At 50.9% G+C, this 18,286-nt stretch overlaps 1 protein-coding gene across 4 annotated transcripts in view; it reads left to right on the top strand.

The window, feature by feature from the left end:
* Window positions 1–13,965: 13,965 nt before the first annotated feature.
* SYNDIG1 (synapse differentiation inducing 1) overlaps window positions 13,966–18,286 on the top strand; it is a 193,189-nt gene continuing 188,868 nt past the window's right edge. Inside the window, exon 1 of one of the 4 annotated variants that reach the window (XM_039479798.2) lies at window positions 13,966–14,098. The gene's annotated coding sequence lies outside the window, so the exon portion shown is untranslated. The other 3 variants (XM_074406166.1, XM_039479799.2, XM_003942919.4) reach the window with 3 other exon arrangements.

Raw genomic sequence — 18,286 nt, 5'->3', positions numbered from 1 at the left:
TAGAGGCCATCAGGACCCAGGACACTCAGCCCCAGTACTACCACAATGCACCACGTGGGGCCAGAGCTGAGCCTCGGTGGCTAGAGTCCCATGACCTCATCAGAAGGTCTGGGGAGCTGGGAGGTGAAATTGATTAAGGAGACTGGAAAGTAGGTTTTGAAAGAAAGTTGACCCAATTAGAGTATTTCACCTCCAGAGAAGACTAAATAAGTCAGTAACTACACAAGTAAATAAAGACTTCTTCCCAAGAATGATGGCTGATTCGAGGACTGCAGAAGTAGAATTAACACACCGCACATGCAGAAGGGCTCCTGCCGCACCAGACAACCCAGCCTAACAAGGAATGGCAGCCTCAGAAGACGCTAAGGAAGGGCACATGGTCCACATGCCTGGTGTCCGTCTTGCAGGATTACACAGGGTCCCTCCTGAAATAATATGCTCTGAACAGATAAATCGGGACAGCCAGGGACATTTCCTGAGTGTCTCTTCTGTGGGAGGGTTTGGAAGCAACAGTTCATGAAACACATGAAAATGAGATTGAGAAGACTAGATGAGCAGATCTTCACCCTATGTTGGGGGAGTTGAGACAGGTCAACCCTTAGAAGCCTGAACCTAGCATCGGAATGCTGCGGGAGGGCCCTTTTCAGCCCAGAGGCTCCGTTCTGACTCATAGGTGGTATGGAACTTCATACAGAATCTATCCCTCACGTGAACAATAGCAGTGATACTATGCCTGCCTCACTGGGCTGGGGTCAATGGGTGCAGACACACTCAGAGTTCTTGACACAGAACTGGAACAAAATAATGAAATATCAACTAGAATGGCTCTCTACATGTGAAACATATGCCCAAGCCTGGTGGAAAGGTGGCATTCACTGCTGCTTCGAGGGATTCAAAACACTCCTCTGCTCAAGCAGAATTTGAGTCAACACAGAACCATCAAGGGACATCCAAAGTGTCCCGAATATCCAGCTCATGTTATTTCTGTTTCTTCCAGCTATTGACACAGCACCTTCCAGCACGCACGTGCTCTGCAGAAACGCAAGCTCATTCATTCTCCCCATACCCTTGAGTGTTAGGTAAAATCTGGAAATTAGAATCCCCATTTTGCATATACAAAATAAACAAAAAACAGATCAAGCTGCAAACTCACTGAATCTGGAGCAACAGCAGGTTCTGTCTCCTACCTCCTTCCTCGCAAGCTCGGGTTCCTGCTCCACTAGCCCAGATGTCAAGGTGCTTTATCTTTCTCCCTGCTCTGATATTTCTTTCGTTCCTTTTCGTAAAAATGAATGCATCTTCCTTTGACAGGAGTGACATAGGAGCATACAGAAGAGGTATGGAAATTCCAGAAGGGACGGGATGGGGTTCCTGCCCACATAATCTGACATTGGATTCCTGATTTACATACCCTGGGCACCGCCCCAGGAGCAGAGAAAGAAAGGTACAAAGCAGGCTGTGCACATCACCATCCATCCGATGGCTCACTGGGTCCCAGCCTGGGAGTCGCCTGCCAGGGAACTGTCATCTGTTCGCTCTTACACAGAGCCCACAGATGGAGCCCTCCAAGGTCAGCAGATGAGACACAAGCTGTGGACAGGAGGAAAACCGGAAGTCAGGGGGCCTGAAAGCAGAGAACATTTCTTCCAATTTCCAAACTGGGTGACTGGCTCTGGGTACCGAAGGTCGTGGTGAGCCTGCAGTGCTGTCCCTCCTCTTGCTTATACTGAACAGGGTCCTACTCTCAACTGAAGGGGGCTGTTCAGAGCAGGACAGTGAGGCTCATGCTCCAGACTGCTGCTGGGAGAAGCTGAGGTCTGACACAGGAAATTGATGTCAAGTCCAAAGACCAAGGAGAGGGGAAGCAAGGAGCTAGAGAGCAGCTGGGGAAGTCAACGCCAAAGGAATTAGGGCAACACGGGGGGCTTCAGACTGTGGTTCAGAGTGAGCCCCGCTCTGCAGGAGTGAGCTGGTGCCTCTCTGCAGCACCGGCACCACCTCTGCAAAAGGGGTCATCGTGTCTGTGGGAGAGGCGTCTTCTTAGAAGTAGAAGAGAATTTACGCAGGTCTCTGCTCAATGCTGAGCCCACATCACGGGTGTCTCCGTGATGATGTCAGGTGGGTCCCAAACACTCCCCTACCTATCCACAGTCAGGCAAAGTCCTCTTCTTCACCATCAACAGGAAATGGGCACACACTGAAAACCTTGGCTGAGCCACATTTCTTACCAATGTTGATTCTTTTACTCTTGCAATGACGCCACATCTGGGGCCTGAGAGGGAAGGGACCCCCACCCAGGGTTGCTCCAGTGCAGACAGTGCAGCCAAAGGGAGCCGCAGCCTGGCCATACCCTCACTCCTGGCCACCACCCTGCCACCTATCCACCACACAGCCTGGCCACACCCTCACTCCTGGCCACCACCCTGCCACCTCTCCACCACACAGCCTGGCCACACCCTCACTCCTGGCCACCACCCTGCCACCTCTCCACCACACAGCCTGGCCACACCCTCACTCCTGGCCACCACGCTGCCACTTCTCCACCATCCAGGTCCTGTCCTGATCTAGGACGAATGGGAAGGCTGCCAAAGGGTCTCCAGCAGAGCCTTCTTCTACAATTAGAGTAGAAAATGGATCCTTCTTATTTCACTATTCTGGTTTTGGTAACAGGCTAATTCTGTGGCAGTAACTGCCCGTGGGTATAAAGTTCCCAGTGGGCTAGAATAAAGGGAAGACGTGGTATCCTTTCTTCTCCAGCAAAAAAGGATTGCTGGTATTGCTCATTTAAACTTGTAGCCCACTCCCCTGGGAGGCTCAACCCACCCTGTCACCTTGGAGCCCTCAGGCTGCTGGGCATATCCTGACCTTTCCCTTTTCACGTTTCCTTTGACTCTGCAGGAGGGAAGCAGGTCCAGCTGATCTGGAGAGGCTGAAAAGAGAGAGAACTGAGGCAGAAGTAATCAGAGGAAATTTGAGAGGGGACAGATCAGAGCCCACTGTCTAAGCACAAAACGCTGCTGGCTTAGTAAAGTCAGGCTAAGCGGGGAGGTCAGCGAGCCAGGGAGGCCGCCTCTGCAGAGTGGCTCTGCAGCTTCGCCAGGTGCAGCCCTGACCTCTGCCTCCACCCGGGTGGGCTGTGCATTCTGTGCTGTGAGGCCATTGCAGGTGCTCTGCCCCTGCAACCCTCTCCACCGAGGTGCCTCCTGAGGGGCAGGTGGGGCAGAGGTAGGCCTCAAGGTGCCACCCCATGAAGACGCGGGCACCATACTTACTTCTCCGGGCTCTGCCTTTGCCTTGATAACTAGGAACAGTTCGGTGGTTCGCAGGAAATAGACATGTTGCTATTGAAAATTCTATTTTCCGGCTGGGCACGGTGGCTCACAGCTATAATTCTAGCATTTTGAGAGGCTGAGTTAAGAGGATTGCTTGAGGCCAGGATTTTGAGACCAGCCCGGGCAACATAGCAAGACTTTTCTACAAAAAATAAAAAATAAATAAAATTGTCAGTGCAGCAATTGGAATTTTTTTTTTTTTTAATTTTTGAGATGGGATCTTGCTATGTTGTCCCGTCTGGCCTTGAACTCCTGGGCTCAAATGGTCCTTTTGCTTCAGCTTCCTGAGTAGCTGGGACTACAGGTGGTGCCATGGCACATGGCTAGCAGTTGTTATTTGTTTACACTGTGTTGTGAACAGAATCTCTGTGTCTCACCCCAAAATTTATATGCTGTACCCCTAAACCCCAATGTGATGGTATTAGGAGTTGGGGCCCGTGGGAGGTCCTTAGGGCTAGAAGAAATCACAGGCTGGGCCCCATGATGAGATTAGTGTCCTTGTAAGATGAAGAAAAGGATGACCTCTTCTCGCTCCGAGTGAGGACGCGGTGAGATGGCAGCTGCCCTCGGCCGGGAGGACAGTACTCGCCAAGAGCCCAGCCCGTCAGCATGCTAAGCATGGACTTCACAGTGTCCAAAATTACGGTCAATGAATATGTACTCTTTTTTAAGAATGTATTTTTCTATTTGTTTGCTTTTGGGGAGCCTAAACAAAATTTCTTGACAAAACAAAGCACATTATCAGAGATAATGCAAGTTTTAAATTACCAAATATATTTGTATGGAAAGGAAAAAAGCCACAAAATATCTATGAATTGTAGGAAATAAGCGCCCTTGCAGTGCAAATGTCCCGAAACATTCACGTGGTGGCATGATTAACTCTCCAACGCTCTTTTTTGTTTGTTTGTTTTGAGACAGAGTCTTGCTCTGTCACCCAGGCTGGAGTGCAGTGGCACAATCTCGGCTCACTGTAACCTCCATCTCCCGGATTTAAGAAATTCTCTGCCTCAGCCTCCCCAGCAGCTGGCATTACAGGCACATGCCACCATGCCTGGCTAATATTTTGTATTTTTAATAGAGACAAGTTTTCACCATCTTGGCCAGGCTGGTCTTGAACTCCTGACTTTGTGATCCACCCGCCTCAGCCTCCCAAAGTGCTGGGATTACAAGCATGAGCCACCACGCCTGGCTCCAAAGCTGTTTAACTCTGACCTAGAGTGCTCTGGATGATGCTGCCGGGAGTCTGGAGATAGATGAGGATACTCCCCCCACACCTGCCTTCATACCTGCACACTGGGACATACACTTGTGCACACACATGAAGTCCTTTCCCTGGAAAAGCCTCCAGTCCAGTAAGTGATGCACAAAAGGTGAATAAATAACAGCGCTCCAGGCAGGAGACGGAGACGGTGCAGCCCACAGAGGGGGGCAGACCCACTGCCATGTTCCCAGGAAGTGGGATGTAATCAATGGACCTTCCTTCCAGGGCAGACTGGCTGTGCAGCCAGGAAAGGGGGATTGGAAATGGGAATTCAAGGGGCCGCTCCAACAGGCAGTCATGGCACATGCCTTCAGGTTTTTTTCCTAAGGAAAACACATTGCAAAGAGTGTGAAAAACACCAGTACGACTATTTCAAAGCGATGTGAAGAATCGTCAAGGCTCATCACCTTTCTCTGCTGTCCGGGGAACATCACTCACAGCTTGCCTATACCAGTTGGATTCTGTCACTCTACTCACACGTTGCTTGCAGCCCAGGATGAGGCCCAATCTCCTCCTGGTGTGAGGCCTTTAGTGATGAGACCACTACCCACCTTTCCGGCCTCACCTTACGCATCCTACACTTTGCTTCTTCAAACTCAAAAACCAGAAAGAGCAACATGGCCCCTAGAAGCACTGCCTTCCCCGACCCCCAGGGTCACGAGCACCTACACACAGGCAGCCTCTGCTCCTCATCCAGGTCTCAGCTCTCTTGATTACTCCCTGTCTTCATGGAGCCCCTCCCTCTCTGCTCCTCCAGGACCCCTTCCTCTCCCCTTCGGAGCAGTCATTTCTCTGCATAGTCACAGCTGCTCACTTGTTCATTAGGGCAGGGGCCATACCTGCCAGGCTCACCTGCCCCTGTGCCCCCCACAGCTGCTCTGTACCTGCCCAGTAGCAGACACCACCAGACACTTGCGGAACTGATTGACAAACGCACAGGCAAGGAAAGAATGCATCTGGGGCCTGGGCCTCCCAAAACAGTGTGACTCTACCACTGGGGATACAACTTCTTGGTTCTTGGTTAAATCACTGTTTTGCTATTTTTATTTTTTTGCCATGGCTGAGGGTGAGACAAGCTTTAAGCACATTTGACAAGGTCTATCTTAGCTGGTGGGTCCTCCTTCAATCAATTCCGTATTTTCAGCTGGTTCTTGAACAGAAGAAACTCTTCCTTCTGCTGCCGGCCAGAGCTAAGGTGTCCGGTACCCCCAAACTCCAAACTGGAAAGATTCTGTGAGGCTATGCTTAGTACGTGCTGTAGGAGGAGACCCTGTGAGACCTGGGCGCCTGATAGCAAGCAAATTGCATTAAAGGAATGCCCCTAAGACCAGCTGCCAGGCCAGCTGTGCTGGAGCAAAGCAAGGGTTCTTTGTGGGCCAGTGCTGATCTGCATATCAATTGCCCAGGCGACACAAGCCAGGGAGCAGCAGAGAGCTGTCTTTGGTTCAGGCACTTGCCTGACTACACTCCTTTGTTTAAAAGGCATTCTTTTCTTGAAATATGAATGATAAACTGGGAATCACAAAAACGAAATTGCTTACCTTTGTGTTTCCTTCCTCCGATTCCACATGCTGCAGAATTAGAGAAGTGGTTATTTTTGCAAAAGAACTTTTTTCTCTCACAGAAAAAAAAAGCAAATGCAGCAAGAAATGTGTTTTCTTGAGCCAAGAAACGGGTTCTTAGGCCTTTTAGAAAGTGCCAGCAACCATGCTAATAATTAATGACATGTTTAAATGCTTAGTTCTGCACCAGCGATGTTTTCAAGAATTCCAGTCTCTTAGTTTTTCATGATGTTAGAACTACACTGGTGTATATATAGTAGACATCTGTATCCATTTTTGGAAGCTCAAGTTTTTGAGTGCATGCTACAAATTCTGGCCTCCCCGGTCATCCTGTAGCAAAGTCTTGTAAAGCTAAGATTTTTCTTTTCTTGTTTTTAATTTCGAATGGTCCTGAGAACAAGCACGTTTCCCAGCTTTCAGCTGAAACGCAATGTTCTTAAAGATACTGGAGATTATGATACCACATTCAGTCATGATAATAGGTATGTATTATGGGATAATTAACTGGATCATAGAAATTATTAACTAGAGAAAATTCAAAGAGAAGCCATCTGCTCAGGAAGGACGGGAGGGAGGTAGTGTCTGGGACGTGAGGACTGCCACCTTGGTGACATAAGGAGGATGCTGACTCTGCTGTGGACAGGCTGGGTCATTACCCATGGTAGCCAGAAATGCCCAGGAGAACAGAAGGCCCAGCCGGTGTTCAGGTCAAGTGACAATCTAGGAACAAGGAGTGGAAGGTGGAGGTCAGGAGACAGCGGAACAGCTGCAGACAGCCACACAGGACAACAGAAGGAAGAGGCGCCGCGTTCTTATGGGTGTGCTAAGGGGTGGGCCTGGAACTTTGTTCTGTCTTAGCCAATTTCTGGCTGTCTGCTGTGTGAATGGGCTGCTCGCTGGTGATGGTTTGGAATCTCTCCCAACTGGACAGCATAAACAAAACCCACCTGTGCCACTATCTGCTATAAGCCGCCTTGCGGCCCATGCTCAACACAGGCTCCTATTTAGAAAAAAGATCAAATGGCCACCTAAAGTCTTGAAGTGAAATCTAGATCTCTAATGCAGGCATGGGCGATGCAGGAATTCCGTATCTTAAATGACACAGCAAGATTTCCCAGGATCCTATTTCGACATCTCTCTTGTGCTAGAAGGAACCCACCTGGCACACTCAGATATCACCCAGCAATGCGGGCGATGCCTCCTCTGCCCCTGGAGGACAGAGGCTGACGGAGGTGCATCCCCTCTTCACCCCCTGGCTGGGTGATTCTGAGAAACACTCTCCTCCTTCCAAGGGGTTGGAGAATGGCTGCTGCCCACAATGGTGGCCAGCTCAGGGATTCTGCTGCCATCTGGCTCCCCTCCCGCCCTGCAGGCCACCCCACTGTCCCCTCACTCCTTCTTCCTGGGATTATTTTCCAGATAAACTTCTGACTGTGCTCTCCAGCCCTGGTTTTGGGGAGGGACACACAGGGCATGTGTCACATTCTTTCTGGATATTTTAGCATCTCTGGTTTCCTGAGGCGTGACAAAGTTTATCCAATTTATCCAGTGAAGGTTTGTGAGATTGTGAACTTGGCTGGGGAAACTGATCCAGCAAAGGATGGGCCTAAGAACGCCAGATAATAGGTAGTAAAAGCTGCTATTTTGGCTTCCATGGGGTATTGAGCAAAGAAGACAGATCTCGGAAGGGTCTGATCTGAAGCTCAGCTGTGTACCACGCCCACGGCGACCACAGCTCATGGCTGTCGAGGCCCCGGACTTGCCTTCCATGCTCAATGCCAGTATGCCCACTTTGTAGATGAAGAAACCGACATTTCAAGAAGCTGAGGAGCTTGTTGAATATAAGCAGATAAACGTCGGATGTGCGGGAGTGACACTCGCCCGGCCTGCCTCAGGCTGGCATCCTCTCCCCACACCGTGCTGCATTGTCTGCCCTCCAAGATAGGCCCGGGTGGCTCTTCAGGAGCCACATTTTCATACTCTCAGAGAGAAACTCAAGCCATCCAAGGATTGAGTGCAATATTCAAGACATTTTCGGTGTGAGCCATTAAGCATCAAAGTCCACAGGAGCTGGGAGCAGCCAGATGGGATCAGCCACTGGCATCTGGGGCATGTGAGCTGGGCACGACAGTGCCTGCTGCACTCAGCCTCCACCTCCTCAAAACAAGAAGGTCCTGGCTGAGGGAGAGACATCAGTCATGGTCTTAGGTTCTGGGGGCCTTCACACCAGCACCGGCTTTGTGCCAAGAATCTCGACTTTGCCATTTCTCTCAACTTCTCGGAAAAAACACCAGCAGCTCTTGTCTTGCCAACCATCTTTAAGAACGATGACCAGCCAGCTCCACTCAGGAGGGCACTGCCAGCACTCTGAGCCCACCACTGCCTCCTACAATGCCAGGCAGCAGATAGAACAAGCTCGTTTCAGAGGTGAGGAAATCCAGGCTCTGTTAATCGGGATAGAGACAGAGAGAGCGGCAGACACTTGCCTCTAACCTGGGCTTGGCTGGCTCCGAGGTGTGAGCTCCCACCCTTGCTGGAAAGCATTCGGCTGACTCCTGACAGACACCCCCACTAATGTTGGCTACCCCACTCCTCTTCTCACAAGCAATGACAGAGCCACTCAGTTCTCAAAATTCAGCTTCTTCATCTTCCTGGGATTATTCTGACTGGCCCCATGGAGCTCAAGATTCAATGTGTTTATATTTATAAAGAACTTATCTCATTTCTAGACATGGTTAATTGGGGAAAAAAAAAAAGGCCACAGATTCCTCCTGTCCCTTACTGCAAGCCCATTTCCAATGAGACTTTATAGCTAAAGAGTAGAGGATATCTCCCCAACTCCTGAATCTGGCCTGGACCACGTGACCTGCTTTGGTCAATGATGTGATGTCAGCCTGAAGAGCCATGCACACTGAGGCTTGCCTTCTCTTACTGCTGTCGGGAACCCTGAAGCCACCAATGGGTGAAGAACTCTGAGCCAGCCTACGGAGGAGGAGGGACATGGCCCATAGCCAGCCAGCTGCCAGAAACGTAAGGTCTTTGGCTGCCAGCTGACCGCAGATGCCTCAGTGAGGCCAGACAGCACTGTGTGAGGCAGAGGCAATCCATCCCAGATGGCTCAGCCCAAATTGTCAATCCACAGCATTGTGAGTAAATTAATGATTACTATTTTAAGCCACTGAGTTTCAGGGTAGTTTGTTCTGTAGCAATAGGTAACCGATACACCAGCACTGCTGCTTAAAACATACTACCTTTCTCTCTTCCTTGTTTCTTTCCAAAGAGCTGTAACGACTGCATGAGCAAGACTGCTGATGCTGGAACTCCGCAGCCCTGGATGCGGATGCCACCGCCTGCTCAGCCCCTCTGGAACCGTCTCCTCACCTGTGGAATCAGAAGGCTGGACTAGATGACGGCCACGGGTCCAGCCAGCTCCAGCCTTCTGACCTTCTCTTGAATCTTTTTCTTGGTGTAGAGTTTCATGCCCACACTGTCTCAGACCTTTTTCTAGGTTTTGCGTCATTCTCCATTCACTTTTGTTAGCCACTCATCCGTTCTTTCTGGGTCCTCCTCTCATGTCTAGATTGAGCATCTGCATGGATATCTTTCTACACTAAGTCAACAAGATTCAGCTTTAGAAGACACTGCGCATTTCAGTTCTTAAGTGTCATGTCCTTCAGTTTAATAACAGAGTTTTTGGGAAAAAGAAAACCAGATTAATTGCATAGCTTTAAAATTGCATATATGATTTGTTACCTTTGGTATTGCAAGCAATGTTTGAAGCTGAGCATTTTACACAGTTAACCTGGAGAAGCTTTCCAGAAGGGCACTGTTGACCCCCAGACACAGTGCATAGCAGAGCTGATTGTAGCCCCACAGTCAAAAGCTTTTGAGTTCAAGACATATTGAGGAATACTTCCCATTTGAAACACGACTGAATCTGTGTTTTCCCTCATCAAATCACCCACTTCTGGGCATGTAAATTTGGCGGGGGCCTGGGTTGGTAGCTCACTTCTGTAATCCCAGCACTTTGCGAGGCTGAAGCAAGAGGATCACTTGAGCAGTTTGAGATCAGCCTGGGTAATGTGGCAAAAGCCATGTTTCCACATACACACACACAAATACAAAAATTAGCTCAACATGGTGGTGTGTCTGTAGTCCCAACTACTCAGGAGGCTGAGGTGAAAGGATCACTTGAGTGCAGGAAGTTGAGGCTGCAGTGAGCCATGATCGTGCCGGTGCACTGCAGCCTGGACCACAGCACAACACTCTCATCTGCATAACAAACCTGCACATCCTGCCTAGGTACCGAGGAACTTAAGATAAAAGTTTAAAGTTGGCCGGGCGCGGTGGCTCAAGCCTGTAATCCCAGCACTTTGGGAGGCCGAGGCGGGTGGATCACGAGGTCAAGAGATCGAGACCATCCTGGTCAACATGGTGAAACGCCGTCTCTACTAAAAATACAAAAAAAAATTAGCTGGGCATGGTGGCTCGTGCCTATAATCCCAGCTACTCAGGAGGCTGAGGCAGGAGAATTGCCTGAACCCAGGAGACGGAGGTTGCGGTGAGCCGAGATCGCGCCATTGCACTCCAGCCTGGGTGACAAGAGCGAAACTCCGCTCAAAAAAAAAAAAAAAAAAAAAAAAAAGTTTAAAGTTAAAAAAAAAAAAATGTTGGCCGGAAGGTGTGGCAGCTTGCTCAGTGCCTGAGTGGCAGTTCTTCCCAGCATAGGAGCTGGCTCACCAACCTCTCTTAGCTCTGAAAGTTCTGTAATCTCCTCTGAGAGATAAGCATTGTCAAGAAGGTTACCCAATTTCCAAGAGACTTGGCAATTTCTACTGTGTCCCATTGCCTACTATGTGACAGCTCCTCACTGACTTTCTTGAAAGTCTTAATTTCCATGCTTTATCACAGCATATGAGATAACATTTCAAGCCACACATACGGAATCACATGTAAGAGAAACTGCCCATTGTGTGCTGGGCAACTGAGGTTGCCTTTCTGAGCTGCTGCATCTACCAGGGGTGGGTGACATCCCTCTTGTTACATACACATCCTGGCCCTGTGAGTTTCTTTTGCCAAGAAGTATAAGGCTCATTTGAATAGCAGAAACACTAAGGTGTGTGTGTGTGTGTGTGTGTGTGTGTGTGTGTGTGTGTGTGTTGGGGGTGTGTCAAGAAAAGACAACAGACACTTGGAGATCTTGCAGCTAACTGAGCAGCATGGGGAAATCAATATAATGTTTAAAAATTTGCTACATTGATTTCATGGTGTTCCTTTTTCTCTCAAGCTACCCTTTCTTCAATAGACATCTATTTTTTCACACCATAGTCTGATGTGGTTTATTTGCAGTAACTGTCAACCAGTAGGTATTTGTTCAGCACTTGGTATGTACCCAGGCAAAGAGCTATGCAAGTGTTAAGGGAGGCCCCTCTGCAACGTGGAAAGAGGAGTTACACGTCCACTCCAAAACAGAGAAACAATGTAAAAACAGGAAAAAAAAAAAAAGTATCCATGCTCAACACATCAGCTGAGAGAGCCTTGGTGTAAAGTTCTGAAGCACCTACCTGAAAACTTTCAAAGAATCAAGGGCATAGGAATCCAAAAGCACTCAATACAGGACACAAGTGCAAAGGCATTTTCTTCCTTTAATTTCTGCCACCCTCACTTTTGGAGGTAACACAGCCAGGGGTGACCTGGGGCCACAGGTTAGGCTGCACTCTGCATGGTGCCTGTTTGCTATATTAGGAAGAGTCCACTTTCAAATTCAAAAACCCCCCTGGAGACAAAGGCCAGCCCTGGCTGCTTCCCAGGCAGGTGATCTCTTGTCAAAACAAAAACTGCCTCAAAAGTCAATCCAGAGGCTGGACAAGGAAAGGAGCAGTGACTTAGAGGCAGGGAACCCGAGCTTCAGGCCACTCTTGCACGTTGGGTGGCTGTGGAATCTCGATTACCCTTTTTTTTTTTTTTTTTTTTGAGACGGAGTTTCGCTCTTGTTACCCAGGCTGGAGTGCAATGGCGCGATCTCGGCTCACCGCAACCTCCGCCTCCCAGGTTCAGGCAATTCTCCTGTCTCAGCCTCCTGAGTAGCTGGGATTACAGGCACGTGCCACCATACCCAGCTAACTTTTTGTATTTGTAGTAGAGACGGGGTTTCACCATGTTGACCGGGATGGTCTCAATCTGTTGACCTTGTGATCCACCCGCCTCGGCCTCCCAAAGTGCTGGGATTACAGGGTTGAGCCACCGCGCCCGGCCTCGATTACCCTTTTTAAACTTCAATTTCTTCTTTTGATAGCTGGGATCGGTGACGCTCCACCTCAAATGGGTCTAACAGTGTCTGCTCAACCTAATGGCTTAGATGGAAAACTGCTTTATTCAGGAAAGGACTCCGAAATGATAAGCTGCTTTACTAAGGTGTTGTGGCATTTTCTTCCAAGTTGAGAAGTTCTGCTGCATGGGAGAAATGAACGGTGCCCGTTTCTGAGTGTTCCAGACCACAGGCTTGTAGCTCTGGGGATCTAAAGGAAGAAACGTCAGGCATGCCTCGCGGGGCTGCAGACATGAAGACGGGGATGGAATTCAGGTGGACCCAAATCACAGATGGTGCTGGTTCCACTAAGCTGCCCCTCCTTCAAATGCCTCCTTCTGGCACTGCTTATCTCAGTTTCTCTTCCGGCAGCAGAGGCTCCCCAGAAGCCACGTCCCCTGAAAGGGAAATAGGAAGGGCCTCTTGTTCCTGACACCACCTCTAACTCCTCCCCTGTGGAGAGCCCACCAGGACACCTGAGCAAGATGCAGGCCTCCTTAGGTCAAATGGTGGGTTACCAGCCAGGAGGGAGGGCTCTAGGAGGGCTGGGAGTCACGGAACCCTGAAGCTTAACCTGCTCTGACTACCGGGGCTCGAGCCACGGGTGGCAGGACTGGGCCCTCAGCCTAGCGTTGAAACGGGGGCGCACGATGTTTTCCTATATAACTTTTGACCCCCTTTGTGAGAAATCTTTTTCTTCATGGTTGATACTGCATGAAATCTAGAATGAAAACACCACCTCCTCCCCTCCCAGAACGCAGACTGTCCTACCACCGCCCTAGTTTCCTTCAGTTCCAACTGCGGCAGGCCCGCCATGCACCAACAACAGGCTGGCTCAGGGCTGAGGGAGTCTCTGGAGTCTGAACCCCGCGCCCCCTTGCTCCTCCATGGCTTAGCCGGTCAGGACTTGAACATTCGCCGGACGTGAGCACTGGGTCATTTTGAACCTCAAAGCCGAACCGGAGCCTGGGAAGGCCTTTAGGACCGAGGGGAGCCATAGTTTCCTCGAGTCGGGCAGCAAATTCCTGTCCTCCTAGTCCCCCGCCGCTATCCTCTGCTCGCGCCTCTGTGGCCCTCACTTTGTCAGACACCGGCGGGGGGGCCACCCTCCAGACGCGATCCCCTGCTAGAGCCTCCCTGGTCTGGGGCAAAGTTGGTGGCCGCCTTCGCGCGGGCCGCGCTCTCCCTCTCTTCGCTGCCATCCTCCCCCGGGGCCCGCGCCCGCCGCCTCCAGCACGCGCGTCGGCAGGCCCGACAAGTGAAGTGGAGCGGCTCTCCGGGGGTGCCCCTTGCCCAGCCGGCCGGCCGGGCGCGCACGACGGGAGTCTCCCCGCACCCCTTCCTCTCCCGGGGGCCGAAAGGACTGGGCTCCGCCCCGGCGCCGCAGCTCCAGGCTCTCTGCCGCTGGGCTGCCGCCGGTGCCCCGCGCCCGGCGCGCGGGGCAGCCGGGGGCGCCGGCGGCGAGCGCAGGGCGGGGAGAGAGGAGCGGAGCGGAGGGGAGGGCAGAGGAAGAGAGAGCCTAGGAGCCGAGGAGCAGAGGCGGGCTCCGCACCGCCCCGCGCCCCGCACGCTCGCTTGCTCCGGAGACTCGCGGGCGGCCGCTGGGGCGCACTAGCCGGGTCACCTTGTCCCGGAGGTAAGTCCCGGCTTGCCCGCCACGGGGGCGGGCGGAGGGACCCGCAAGGGCGGGGGAGCGGGGGAGGGGTCTGCGAGCTGGCGGCAGGAGCGGGAGGCGGCCCCGGCGCGGGCGGGTGTCCTGGTCCTGGCTCCGCCTCGGAGCGCGCAGACCCGGCGGCGGCGTGGCGCCCGCGGTAAGTCCGGGTGGTCGCCGCGACGAGACTTGGGAGACACCGGTCGCTGGGCGGGAGGGGGAGCTGAGCCGGCGGAGAGGATGCCGAGGAAGGGGTCGGCGCTGGCCCGCGCTGCACCTTGGCGCCTTGCCTCCCGGGGAGACGCGAAGGGGCTGCTGTGCGAAGTCGATGGGAGCTGGCGAGACTGAGAACTGGGAGCGTAGCGGAGCCAGGCTGCCCAGCAGGGCCGTGGGGCAGCGCGGAGGGCCAGGGCTCTACGGGTTCGGGCTGCCCCCGGGAGTGACCCGAAGGATGCCAGTCAGGGCTGGTGAGCCGGGCGTCCGCGGAGCTGGGGACCTAGGTCTGTTTGGGACTAGGAAGGGAAACAGACTAATCCTCCGAGCGGAGCGCCAGATACGGTGCTAGCGCGCTTGGGATGGGGAATCCCGACGGGCGACCGGGGCGGAAGCGGGGACTCCTGGAGCCCCTTGCCTCCAGCCAGGACAAGACTTGCCTTCGAAAGCTTTCTGGTCCGTGGCGGCCGCAACAGCCTGCTGCCCTAGAAGCCACAGCCTCGGCGCCGAGAAGGGAGAGCTCATACGCTTTTCTGATTCCAATTTTAATCTCGCTTTTTCCTAGTCGTGATTTCTGCCTCTTCATGTGCGCTCTCTGGGCAGTGGGGAGGAAGGAATGGCTCACTGGAGGAGTTGAGCACTTTCCAGGGGGAAGGGGCTTTGGTCGCTGTGCGCTTTCTGCAAGACACTAGTAGAGTGGTTCCAGCAGCCGAGCTTTGGGGAGGTGGCAGAGGGGCGGCTTGGCATCTCGGAAAGACAAGAGGAAGGAGTCTTCTGGTAGTCCTGTTTTCCTCTGGGGGTTTCCTTGCACGCAGAGGCTTGGGCGCTCGGCACCCAGACTTCAGGTGCGCGCAGTCCTCCTGCGACGTCAGATTCGCTGGCGCCGCGGTGCTTCTGGCTCGGACTAATGCCTGCGCCTTCCCTGGCCACGTCCTGGTGTTTAGTGCAGCAGACACCGGCCGAAGGCTTGGCTGGTTGGGGATGCGGTGGAGGAGGGGGGCTGGGCATTACCCAGTGGCTCCGTTTTCTGGTTAGAATCAGTTGGTGGGGCGTGCGCGCGCGTCTGTGTATCTGTCGGTCCCCTCCTACAGCCCAGCGTGTTTGGTCTGAGTCCAAAGAAGGAGATGGTGTGTGTGCTGAGTTGACCTGCAGCCTGTGGGGTGGGCAGCCTCCTAACAGCCCCCAGAGCCGGCCGACTTCTCCGTGCCATGCTGCGACCTCAGGGGCAGCCGCGCCGGAGGTCGGATACGTCGCGAAGTCCTGGCAGCAGCCCGAAGTGAAAAGGAGCAACCAGGAGGTGGGCGGTGGGCAGTCTAATGTCCATTCTGGCGCGGACAGGAAGAAACCGAAGTCGAATTTTAAGATGAATTGCGTGCTCTATGTTTGGCGGTGATGGGGCCCGTCCTTTTGAGATCCACACCACAGGTGTGGGCCCTGTGGGCCCTGAGGAAGTGCCGTCCCCTTCTTCCTCCGTCCCCTCTCTCTCCACCACCCGCCCCTTTGCAAGAAGCAAGCCTGACTTGGTAGCTGATCAGTGCCCTCTCTCACCCTGCCCCAGTTTCCTGCAAGAAAATGGAATTTTCATTATCAAGAGGGCCTTGTTAAAAAGAAAGAAAGAAAGAAAGAAAGAAAGAAAGAAAGAAAGAAAGAAAGAAAGAAAGAAAGAAAGAAAGAAAGAAAGAAAGAAAGAAAGAAAGAAAGAAAGAAAAGAAAGAAAGAAAAGATGGGGAAACCTATTTTTAAACTTTTTATTTTGGAAAATTTCAGTGGTACCCAGCGGCAGACAGAAAATAGTGCACCGAAGCTGTATGTAGCCCCCACCCCGTCATCATCTGCAGTTACCTTTTGGAGGCCTCAGATTTTGGAGGCCTTGTTTTATTAAGTATTTTAAAACTCATTCCAAGATGCTAAGTATTGGACGGTATGTTAATTAGCTCCGTTCGGTCATCACACGTTGTGTATGCATATCACAGCATCACTTTCTACCCCATAAACATATACAGTTATAATTTGCTAATATCTGATAAAATAAACTAATTCATTAAAAATACTAAATTACGTTGATATAAACTTCAAAGAATAAACCATTCCAGGCTCACTTCACCTCTAAACACATCCCACTGTATCTCCAGCTGAAGACATTACGTTTTATACTTGCCTATCAGAAATGTCTGTTTTTGATAACCCCATCAGAATATAGGTGATATTAAAATAAAAATGAAGGCCCCTCCATTCCCACTTTAGGATAGAAAAGGAAAACCTGCTAACTTTCCTTGAGACGTACAGGGACGAGATATTGAAGAAGGAAAGACAGTCCAGATCCTGGGAAGAGAGACATGTTAGCAGTAGGACCAGATGCATCCCAATTCATGCAGGGCAGAAACACTATTCCGGTTGAGCCGTGATACGCAAGATTTTTTTTTTTTTTTTTTTTTTTTTTTGGTTAAAAAAAGGTTAAAACTGAGTTCATAAATTTTTTTTTTTTTTTTTTGAGACGGAGTTTCGCTCTTGTTACCCAGGCTGGAGTGCAATGGTGCAATCTCGGCTCACCGCAACCTCCGCCTCCTGGGTTCAGGCAATTCTCCTGCCTCAGCCTCCTGAGTAGCTGGGATTACAGGCACGTGTCACCATGCCCAGCTAATTTTTGTATTTTTTTAGTAGAGACGGGGTTTCACCATGTTGACTAGGATGGTCTCGATCTCTCAACCTCGTGATCCACCCGCCTCAGCCTCCCAAAGTGCTGGGATTACAGGCTTGAGCCACCGCGCACGGCAAGTTCATAAATTATAAGCAAGTAATTTCTTCCACATTTAGCATTGAGATAAATTAAAGGTGCTCTACCAGACTTGACTCATCTTTCTCATTAATATTAAATCATATTTTCTAGGGAGTTATTACTATTATCAAAGAATAGAAAGTTATTTTCTTATGCAAGTTTTCTATTTGAGGCACTAGTCGGTGCTATTCTGAGGTTCATGGAGATTACTGAACATTTCATCGTTTAATTAGAAAATGTTTGGTCATCCACCAGGTCACACCTGCTCTGCCCTCTGAAGAGGTTCTCTGCTTGCTGAGATGTCATGTCCAGTGTGACTTCTGCTGGCTGGAGAGGCATAGCACTCAAAGAGGCCCTGGAGGTGGTGGGAGGGAACACGCTCCCTCCACCAGGCCCTCACATCCTGCACACCTCTGTGCTTTCCTTTACATAAAAGCAGTTCTTAAAAATTGTCAATGATATTCTTAGAGGAGTCAGTCAGACTTTTGAATACCTTTATAAAGTGCACGATTTAAAGGCATCCTTAGTTAACCTTTTTGTAAGGCGAATAACCGTCCTGTAGGTGAGCAGTTTTATGTCCTCTCACCCACCCCCAGATAAAACCTTGTCTTTCCATGACCCTAGCTTGGCCCTGTGTGCCTTACATTGGCCTTTCAGATCCTCACACACACTGGAAAACGCAGGTTCCATCTCAGAGTGAATGTACTGCTGTGGTCCATAGTTTGAACAGATGTCGTGTTATCGGCAAAATTATTTGAATGTGTGGGTAAAGGTGACAAGGACTGAAGTATGGGGTGTTTATTTGACAGCCCTAGCAAAACGTTGGGGATAAATAACTAGCAAAATGGCCTGTTGTATCAGTGGAAAGTTGCATAAGGGCAGTTTGGGGCAGTGCATTGACAGAAGTTTTGGGAGCCATAGTGCTCGAGCCGGCATCACTACGCTAGAGACGTTGTGTCAAAATCTCCAAAAAGCAGAACTATGCACACCTTAGTGATAAGCTGACCAGGTCTCTAACCATGTCACCAGAATTAGAATAACAAAGTTGGAAGCTGAAGGTTTGAACACATGTGATTTTTCAGCATTCTCTGTGCAAGATGCCCATTTTGAATGATTCCTAAGAGTTCCTAAACTTGTGTTCAAAGAGCAGCTGCAGTAACCGAGGTGCCAGCTCCAGTTCAATG

The sequence above is a fragment of the Saimiri boliviensis genome, chromosome 9, assembly GCF_048565385.1.
Source record: "Saimiri boliviensis isolate mSaiBol1 chromosome 9, mSaiBol1.pri, whole genome shotgun sequence".
NCBI classification, from domain to species: Eukaryota; Metazoa; Chordata; class Mammalia; order Primates; family Cebidae; genus Saimiri; species Saimiri boliviensis.
Note: the sequence above shows the minus strand (reverse complement) of the source record. Positions and strands in the feature narration are given on the sequence as shown.